Here is a 10,784-nt window from a genome sequence, read left to right as displayed (position 1 = left end):
GGTGAGTGTTCCCCAGCCTGCGGCGCTGGCTCCCTGTCTGGCGTTGCCCGCTCCTTGCAGGCACCCAGTAGGGTCTCCTGTCAGCGGCTCGATGAGCTACGCTTCCTCTCCTCTCTCTGCTCCTGGGATTCCAGGTTCAGGCCCTGGGATCCGAAGGCTCCAGCTGGGGATCCTTGGGCAGCATATGCGCGCGCTCGTCCTAACCGACTGCCTGTGCTTCTGGCCTTTTGTCGCTCCAACCGCATGCTGCAGGTTGAGCTTGTCAGACCTTGCTGTGTCTGACATTTTGGCCAGTGAGTGAGAGGTCCCCAGCCTGCGATGCTGACTCCCGGTTGGTGCTTTGCCTGTGTGTCACGGACTTACATGGCCAGCACGGGGACGTCCAGTGGCTGGGACTTTGTGTCTGACCTCGAGTGTCTCATTGCGAGTTCACTCTTGAGGCTCCACTGTCTGCGGACATGCACGTGGTGACGGTGCTGGTGACGGTTCAATATATCATATAAGGCTGCATGAGTGGGTGAGTGTGTACAAGAAAGTGCTTTATCCATGAAGTCCATTTACCATTAAGGTTTGATGCCGTTGACAGATGTGTTCTTCTTCAGTGTCTCTTTTATGTTTATGAGCCTCAAACCTGAAGTTGTCTCAAGTTTATTGTTATTTTATGAACGAGAATACAATAAAATTGCTCTCCTTCTAGTGCACAATACTAATTAATACATTTTAAGTAGGAATTGATAATAAAAGGATGAAATGAAAAACTACAGAAAGCACAGTGGTGAGATTAAAATTAGTCAGTATAATAGAAACAGGTCCAACGTGATTTTGTAAGGACTGATCTGGATAAAAGTCAGTGTGTACTAACACTAACTGTGTTATTTTTAAAGGCTGCGTGAAAATCCTGGGCAGGTTAGTGCAGGATAAACTTCCTTTTTTTCCTCTATAATTTTCTTTTTCCTTTTTCTCTGCTGATGTTCTAATTAACTGAATCAAACTGAGTACAATTAGAATTAAAAATTAGACTAAAAAAACATTTCTATTCCAATCCACTCATATTATTTTATTGTTACATTAATGTAGTTAGCTTTGGACAGAAATAGCTGGCAGTAATGTACCCAAGCAGATACTTTTTGCTTTCTTACTTTGAGTACATTTCAGAGTTGGTACTTAAACTTTTACTAGAATACTTTTTTAACACTAGTATCTGTACTTCTACTTAAGTACAGAATATCTGTACTTTTGCCAACTCAGCATTTCAGTGGGCCGTTCAGCTGCAACCTTTTCTACCGTTCCTGAAAGGGGGGGTGGTATACTGATGGGCCTGGAATTACTTCCTGTCTGACAACTTATTTATGGATAGGCATTACAATAACCGTTTACACAGGGAATATACCTATAATGATTGATTCACACTGATCAGGTATAACAGTCAGGCCACTAACAGCTGACGTGAACAGCACTGATGATCTCTTCTTTGTCCTCAAAGTTGATGTTAGAAGCAGGAAACAGTTTAAGGATTTGAGTGATCATCATCCTGTGTGGTCCGATGCAACAGACAAACTACTGTAGTTAAAAATGCCATAAGGTTTCATGCTATTTCTGATAGACAGTGCATCGCAGTATGTTGTGTATGGGGCAGACAGCATCAGAACTGGACCATGGATCAATGGAGGAAGGTGGCCTGGTCTTATCAGTCACATTTTCTTTAACGTCATGTGGACGACTGGGTTTGGTTCATCGCTTACCTGGGAAACACCTGGCGCCAGGATGCACTATGGGAAAAAGGTGACTTGGCAGTGTGTGGCGCTTTAGGCAATGTCCTGCTGGGACACTTTAGGTTCTGACATCAATGCGGATGCTACTTTTCCATGTAACATCTGTGTGATTAGGTGGACAAACAAGCCTGATCCATGGAGGCCAAACCTCAAAGCTTTCAGGACTTAATGGATCAGTTGCTAACATCTTGGTGTTCCTGTCAGTGGTCACACTGAGCTTTGGTAACTGAATCAAAGACAGAGAGGAAGAGGTCACATCTTAAATCTGCATTATTAACCACAACTGCTGCATTACGAAATAGGATCTATAAATAAACGTACAGGGGGAAAAGGAAGACATCTTATTTGAACCTTTTCCACTTGGCTTTACAGTTTTGTGTACCCCAGCTTCATCTGTGCCTGTATGTTATCCAAAGCTGAGGAAATGGTGTCAAAAAGCCCGCAGTAGACTGAATGCAAAACATTGGATAAACTTATTTTTCTGAATAGAAATTTATAAACTCTGAGTCAATTACATTTAAATTGGTAATATTATATTCACAATACTTTCATTTTAATTTTCACTTAATGTCATTCACAATATATTATAAAGATGTCTACAATATTTGCAATGTAAAAATATAAAATGATTCCATAGAAAGTACAATACCTTACAGTGTATACAAGTATGACTAGGTCATTGAATCAGTGTCTGTTGTGAGTCTCAAGTAAGTTGCCTGCAATGATATTTAAGGTCCAGCAGGTGACAGTATGGAGCAAAACAGCAACACCGTGTCGACTCAGTATCGATACAGTTTGGGAATGTGCTGAAACGCTTCACGAGGCCTCATCTACCCATCACTAGTTAAGAACAAAATATTGAAAAGAAACAGCTTAAAGGGGTTCTGGAGAACCCAGCCCAAATTAGATTCTGTATGACTGTGAAATGGTGTGGCCAGCAATGTGAGCGGATTATGGAGAATCTCTGAAAAACTGAAGCAAGCTGTGCCTTGGAACTCACATAAACACTATGCTCTATTAGTCCTACCCAGGTAGTAGGTAGTAGACAATAGGGTCTGCATACTGACACCTCCTTACAGGAGTGCTGTTTGGGTCTCAGTGAACATGGGATGACGTTAATTTGTTTTATTTATTCAATGGAGTTCTACTACAATTCAATACAACTGTTCTCATTTCAGTTTCTTTTCTTATTTTGCTATTGACCACACCCCCACCAAGAAAAAAAAAAACACCATTTTTATGGAAACTTGTTGACTGCGACTGTTTTTGTTGACAAGTTGTACAGAGGCAATAAAGATACCAGGGGGATGTTCTTCGTACCTCGCTTACTACATCCAAGATCAAATCATCGCGCTAACCGTGAGCTCGCTAATCCGGTTGTCCGAACGCACCTGTTGTTGACGATTAGTATAGCTGGCTGAAGTAATCTGAGATCACTGGGTGGCTTAAAAGGGGCTACGCATCGATAGTAGAAACATTGATCGGCAACCCTGTGATTGGTCGGCGAAGATGTCGAAGGAGCGCGCGCAGTATCTCACGGCAGCAGACCAAGAACTCTTGATTGAGGGATATCAGGAGTTTCAGAGTTTAATTAAAACGCAGGGGAACACTGCAAAGGCTGCAAAAGCAAGGAGAGAGGGCTGGCAGAAAGTTGCTGACAAATTAAACTCGTAAGTGATCCATGATATTACATTATATCATGTGATATTATTTCATTCCACATTATATTATATTACATCATATCCTCTTTCACATTAGAGCCACAACAGGACCCACTAGAACATGGGAAAAAGTAAAAGTGAAATATAAGAATATTCTACAGAATGGTAATATTTATCACTTATATTGCTTTTAGTCTATGACAAGAGACCCTGGAATAATCTGTTTGTTTATAACAGCAACCAAGAAAAGGGCAGAGCAAATAAAGACAGGTGGTGGTCCTGCACCCCTCGTCACACCCCTTTTTTGTACTGTGACATTTATTGACATTGTGGGTTTTTATGTGTGTAGTTTGAATAACACTCCATCACTTTTACCTGTTCCCATGCAAGGGGTGACTGAAGCATGCACAGTAAGTCGGGAGTAAGTATATACAGTACAGTAAGTATATATATATATATATATATATATATATATATATATATATATGTATATTTGGAGAGAGAGAGAGAGAGAGAGAGAGAGAGAGAGAAAAGTAAATAATACCCTCACGGGAGAATCGATATCTCTCTATGAGCACACCGTCGCGCCGAGCTAAAGGATCCTGTCTATCCCGCAATATACGCTAAATTCTGTAAACTCTCCTTATCAATCTTGCACCTTCCTTGCTCGCGTACAAACGGACAGGACATGGCTGCGACAGACTTCCCAAATCCACCTTCGCTTTTTAGCCGTGGTCTCTCATCTTGATTGCACGTAGTAATTTACTATTACTACTCTAAATTATGAATTACATCTGACATGATCTACTACATGTAATAGAATGATTAATAGTACATTTCCTTTTTTTCGGAAATGACCTGTATGTATCTGTATGAAATCAATAAAAGAATCAAATACATTATCTTTAGTTACATTGATAATATTTATTTATGGTAAAACAGTGGCGAAATATCGCTCTTGCTTTCATATAACTGCAGCGGACATACCTGAGAGGCCGCGATCTAATCCTGTTTACATAAAGTAAACCTGCTCCCGAGCAGGCTTACTTTTACGGCTCTGTTGCTATGACAGCAAGCCCCAGATGAGCTTCGGAGAACCGAACGATCCAAGATCACGCCAAATCGTCAACATTCAAATCCGGCTAACTTGCTTAGCGAGGTACGAAGAACAGGCCCCAGTTGTTCACTTTCGAGACAACCCCTTTTGTAAATCTCTAAATCAAAACCATCTTCCAAACCTACCAAGATGTCTATTATCTCTATTGAAATCGATATTGTACTGTCCTGACTAGAAGCACTACATATACCAGAAATTATTTTGTGGATGAAATCAGTAATAGAGGATAAGAGTCCTGGGTTTATATGTTTTATAAAAAAGGTTTCCTGGCCTCAAAATGTCTTTTATCAAAGCACAGCTGCTTCAAAATAAAATAATTTTCAAATTTGACAGAGACATTAATATATTTCCTCTCTTTATGAATCTTTAAAGAAACATATACACCAAAAACACAATAGTAAACACAATAGTTTGTTTCATCTCTTATTCAGACTTGTGGACCCTTAAGCGCTCTCTGAAATGACATGAATATAAAAAAAAATTACACCAACAATTAACAGCATAAATATAACTTGTAAAAGAATAAAAAATATCAAATGAGCCAACAACTACATACTAGAGCACAAGTGTACCTGACAGGCCTGCTTGGCAAACAAAAATGTTTTTATATCTGCAAAATATTCCCATTGATTTACATGAGGCAGCAGCTGAGGGTTCAGTTTAATCAAGTCTTCCATGAGTACATGTTTAACTAACCTGAGTTAAATATGAGTCGAGAAGTTTAGATTCTTCACCATCTGTATGACAGCTTTTGACTGACAAACCTGATATTTTAACTTCTCTCCAGTCTTAACATTAAGGGTCCTTTTTTATCTTGGGTAATTTTAATTTTGCATTTCTCATTATTTATCAAATTCTGTACGAGTTCCAATTATCTTAATCTATTATGATGAAAAAAACATCACTGTCCTCATTAAAAACATGAATGTCACAGAACGTTTGGTCAGCAAATTATTTATAAAGCTGCACACGTTTATGTAAGAACAGATATCATTGTGACATTAAAAGTCAAAATATATTATTCTAACAATATCTCAGCAAGACAGTATAATTACTGTTAAAGTCATGTGTGGAAGCAAGTTTTGACTACTGTAAGCTTAAAGTTAGGCAACTAAAGTAAAACCTTATACTGTCTTGGGTGCATTTAAAAGAGGATTTCTTGAAACATCTTCACGTCATTAGCAAATCTGGAGTCAGGAGGAGGAGCCGTGAAACTGCAGCAGAGGAGGAAACACTGAGATGATCAGTAAATGATCAAACTAAGGTTTCAATGATGGAAACATGTGCATTAACATGGAGACGATTACGGCAAGAAGGTTCTGAGTTCAATTCCGCCATCAGGCCGGGGTCTTTCTGTGTGGAGTTTGCATGTTCTCTCTAGGTACTCCAGCTTCCACCCACAGTCCAAAGACATGCAGTTAGTGGGGATAATGGGGAATGTGAGTGTAAATGGTTGTTTGTCTCTGTGTGTTATGGCCCTGCGACAGACTGGCGACCTGTCCAGGGTGTGCCCCGCCTCTCGACAGCTGGGATAGGCTCCAGCGCCCCCGCAACCCTGAAAAAGGATAAGCGGATGGATGGACGGTTACAATGTCCTCATCACTCCACAGTGATTTTAAGACTGAAAATAACAAAACATGCAATGTCCATGTTATAAGCAGATATTGAGGCCTGCGAGATAAATCAGTAATTCAGTACAATGAAAAAAACAAAAACAAAATACAACCTATTAAGATTAGAAATACAAAAAAAGCACCAACTTGTTTTCCTGTCCTGATTAAAATCTCTGATGAATCAAAGAAAAAAACAAAAAAAAAACAAAAAAAAAAAACAGGTTAAAAAGACCACTACAAACTTTTAAGGTTGTTCAGAGGTGAGATTTCTGTGCAGCTCTGAGGAGCGGCCATTTTCCATTCTTTGTGAATCTGCAGGAAGGAAATGACAATATTCAAGAAACTCAACTACACTGGTCACACACTGAGTTAATACGAATAAAGCATCTTCTTCAACAGAAATCAAAGGATAAGACCTAACACGAGGGAGTTATAAAAAAAAAAAGTTGTGATATCCTGACAACAAATGATGAATGTTGATATAGTACATTAGTAAAACTCACCTTTCTTCAAACAGTATGCTGTAACTGCAAGGGCAATCACTAAAGCAATAATAAAACAACAAGAACACCGATGAGTGCGGCAGCCCATTCAGGGAGCCCTGAAACAGAAGAGAAAACATTTGTGTAACTCAGACTGTGACTGCATATCAGGAACTGACAGCAGGTTTAAATAGCGAGCTCAGTGATGCCAGCATGGATCTAACTTCCTGTTTCCTCTTGCCCGTCTCCCAGCTAACAGGTTGGTTCTGATTTTGCTCAAAGCAGCGAGGATGATGTTTTTGAATCTCTGGGCTGCTGCTCAGAGACTCCTGCTTTCCTCCTGCTGAGCCTCACATCTGAAAACATGTGCAAGTCTGTAATCAAGGTTGTAATCTGAGTGAGCCTGTGATTGGCTAACTAGATTCTTCTGTGAACCTGGTAATGGACCAGGAAATGACCACAGTTAAGCTTTAAGGTTAGCACCTCCTACAGTGTGGGTATGCATAGGGGTGGGCGACATAAGCGATATGCGTTAGAAACAATATGAATTTGGCCAACGGTAGAGATTTTGACTATACCACCCTACCGCGATAGCCCATCAATGTGTCATCAAGCTGCGCCTGTTTGGTTGAAAGCATCGCAGCGGCTGCAAGCATGGGGAGGAGGAGGAGGAGGTGTTCATAAAGAAAACCGGTGTGACGTTGGTAATATGCACCTGGTTTGGGTTTAAGCAGTTGGATGTTAATCTCCTGAGACCCGAACTCTTTCATGGCATGCATTTCTAATTTCTCTTTGCTATTTGGGCTGATTGGGACCTGATGAATGTAAAACAAAGAATTATCTTTTACCTTATTTTTGCTTTACAAGGGCCTGATATCCACATATGAGGACTTTCGTTTTACATTTCGATAGAACAGTGGCAGTATAATGCCCTTGTAAGTGGATATCAGGTGCTTGTAGAGCAAAATTTATTGTGGTCTAGACAACACAAAATGTGATGTCCACATATGTGGATGCCAGGTCCTAGGAGGATAAACAGAAAAATATCATCTGCAAATTATGCCAGGCGACGGTAATAGCGAAGAGATCGAAGCACATTTTGGAATATGAGGAAAGCCAAAAACCGTCCTTCTTCCACTTCCGTACCATTGATTCATTAATGTTGAATTCTCTGGCAGCTGCTCTATTCCCATGTTGTTGCAGTTTATGAATGACTAACCTCGTATCGTGGATGGATTATCTCAGTTGTTCTCCTGACTGAAGTTTGGTCCGTTTACAGCATCCTGCCATGCGACTGCATTTGTTCCTAACCATCGGGAACCCTCACGTTAACTTTTATCGAGTGGAAAAAAGCTAGCATTCATCCTTCAGCTTCCCTGTGTTTATGTTATGCCACTGGTTCCCAAACTTTTTTTGCTGGTCCCCCCCTTGTTTTACAAGAAAAATGTTCACGCCTCCCCTTCTCGCGCGTGCACGCACACATCCTCCAACCACACACACCCATATTTTGCTCCATTGCGGTTTATTTCACACCTCCAACATTTAGTAAACAATTAAGCAAATACAAGTAATCTGCAACAAATTACTGGTAGTAAGAAAATAAACTACTAACTCTGTTACGCTACGTCCACACCTACACGGGTATTTTTGAAAACTCCTTTTTTGCATTTACGTGTGGAGGAGGAATTTCCAGGCCTTTTTTCACGTCACACTGTGCGCCACGTTATTGTTTACATGAGATGAATAGCAGAATGGCAGATAGAGACAAAATACTGTTAATCTGACTATCTTCAGGTTTTACACGCTTACATATACACTCCCGACACAGGGGAAACTAATTCTGCAGGGAGACCGACCTCGGCACTTGTGCATCTGAAACCAAAGGGCAGATATGCTTCACTATATTTTATAGTCTTTGGCTTAGAATGAAGTTGGTTTGGAAACATATTCAGCGATGCTTCACCTCCTGCTTTGCGTTTCTGTGGGCGTCCTGTGCTAGCAGTGTCCAAGCGTTTTGGGGTTTTTTTTTTTACCCCCTTTTCATACCCCCCGTAACGGCTCTGCGCCCCCCACACTTTGGGAAGGTCTGTGTTATGCTAATATAGCTGTGTCGCTAGCGATCACGTAGCACATCATTATATACCAGCTAGGGTTTTTACTAAAGGAGGCTGAGGAGTAGGGCTGCACGATTAATCGTTAGAAAATCGCGATCTCGATTCATACTTATGTACGATCTCATTTCCAAATGACAACGATTTAAAAAAAAAAAAAAAAAAAAAAAAGACATTTTGATCCGGGACGTAATCTGCATGAAAACAAGCGCTCACTCTTCCTGCTCAACAAATGACAAGGGCGGAGCCTTATACCACGTGATACAGAAGCTGTGCCGTGATGCTCAAATTGGCAAGAAAAAAACAACGGAGAACACGTCAGGGATGACGAGAAAGTGACAGGAGAAAATCCATCCCGGTCAACCACCCAAACATCAATAATGGGAACCTTATACAGCGCTTCCCTATACCGTCGAACTCCGCGAGGCACAAAGAAATTACGGAGGCTATTACTTATCACCTGGCTAAAGATATGGCTCCCATCAACACTGTGCAAAACGAGGGATTTAGGAAAATGATCAACACCCTGGAAAAACCCAACACAGTGCCGTCCCACAACTATTTTTCTGTTGTTGCACTACCTGCTCTATACACGCAGTGTCGAGCAACGGTGGAGACGGAATTTCAAGCAGTACAACATTTTGCGGCAACCACAAAATGTGAGGCATTTATTGTTTTTATGTTTATTTATTGTTTTTATGTTCAGTTTCAACTGTTACAAAGTTGATGTGCAGTTAATAAGTGCAATAAATATTTATATTGGAAAAGAAAATCGTGAGAGAATCGTGATCTCAATTCTAAGCAAAAAAATCGTGATTCTCATTTTATGCAAAATCATGCAGCCCTACTGAGGAGTAACTAGACATCTCACACATTGAGCAGGAAAGTGCAGGAGGTACAGGTGGAGAATCCATGCTGCTAGTGAGTCAGCTACGAGTCAAGCTAGCAAATCCCTAAAGACATAGTGAGTGAATACTGTGACTATAATTATCGAGTGAATCAACAGAGTGCTTCAACTTAGGGCATGTGAAAATTAGACTATGAAATAAGACGTTAGATAGAAGTTTTTAATTAAACTGGCTACACAGATAAGCTACACAAAAACACCACTGTGTCGTAACAGCAACACAAAATGATACTCTAGAGAGAGCCCACACCAAGTAATAGCACCACCCAGAATGTGAATATGATGCCATTAACGTTTAAAAATTAAAAATAAAGCAGAGTGAGATTTACCATGAGGGTGTTATTTCAAGAGCCTGTGAGCATGCTCAGGTTTAAAAAGACATCAAGATATTGATGTGAGCTTGGGACATCATGTGAGAGTTCATAAATCAGTCACAACAACAACGTTCATCTTCTATAATATACAGTATATGTTTGTGAGTTTAGTTTTTAACATTAGGTTAGGAGCTGACAGCTTTTTTTCAGCATGCACATCGTCTCTCCTGAAGCCAAATCTTTTTTATGTTCATGTTTTCATAATTTAGCTTTCAGCCTTTCCTCCCAGACCACATTCTTAGTGTTCAGTCTAAGCACATATTCATACTTTAGTCTTCAAACTTATTTGAAGAATTATATCTCACTCACCATGATGCACACAGATCTCTGAAGAAATCCGATGCCACTTTTCCAACTGTTTGGCTACACAGTGATAGCAGCCAGGCTCAGTCACAGTAGTCTGGACGGTGGCGATGGGCGACCTTGTTCTTCTTCATCCTGCACCGTCTTAGAAGGAAGTGTTTTGTTATCACTGTCCCACCACTCAACTGTAGGCTTAGGAGAAGCACCTGGAACCTTACACTGCAGCAGCCCCTTTTCTTTAAGTATTGTGACATAAGGCTCTGGAGCTGCACCTGTGAGCACATCATAAACAACAAACAACTAGTTTACATAGCCACAATCAATTATTTAAATACATCCTCATATTAACAATAATACATGACATGTTACGGCATGTAATTATTTATTTAACAAAAACTAAGAAAACAGTATGTAAAAATATTAAGTATACCCTTACTGTTTCCA

The 10,784-nt window shown here is 40.3% G+C and overlaps 1 long non-coding RNA gene across 1 annotated transcript; it reads right to left on the bottom strand.

Moving 5' to 3' along the window:
• Positions 1-6,405: 6,405 nt before the first annotated feature.
• On the bottom strand, positions 6,406-10,450 carry LOC120440311. The gene is made up of 3 exons (XR_005613158.1): positions 10,347-10,450; positions 6,667-6,764; positions 6,406-6,475 (listed from the first exon to the last, which is right to left on the bottom strand). It is a non-coding gene; the product is annotated as an uncharacterized LOC120440311 (long non-coding RNA).
• Between the last annotated feature and the right edge of the window lie 334 nt (positions 10,451-10,784).

This window comes from Oreochromis aureus, linkage group 5 (genome assembly GCF_013358895.1).
Source record: "Oreochromis aureus strain Israel breed Guangdong linkage group 5, ZZ_aureus, whole genome shotgun sequence".
Lineage (NCBI taxonomy): Eukaryota > Metazoa > Chordata > Actinopteri > Cichliformes > Cichlidae > Oreochromis > Oreochromis aureus.
The sequence above is the reverse complement of the archived record's forward strand: the minus strand, read 5'-3'. Positions and strand labels throughout refer to the sequence as shown.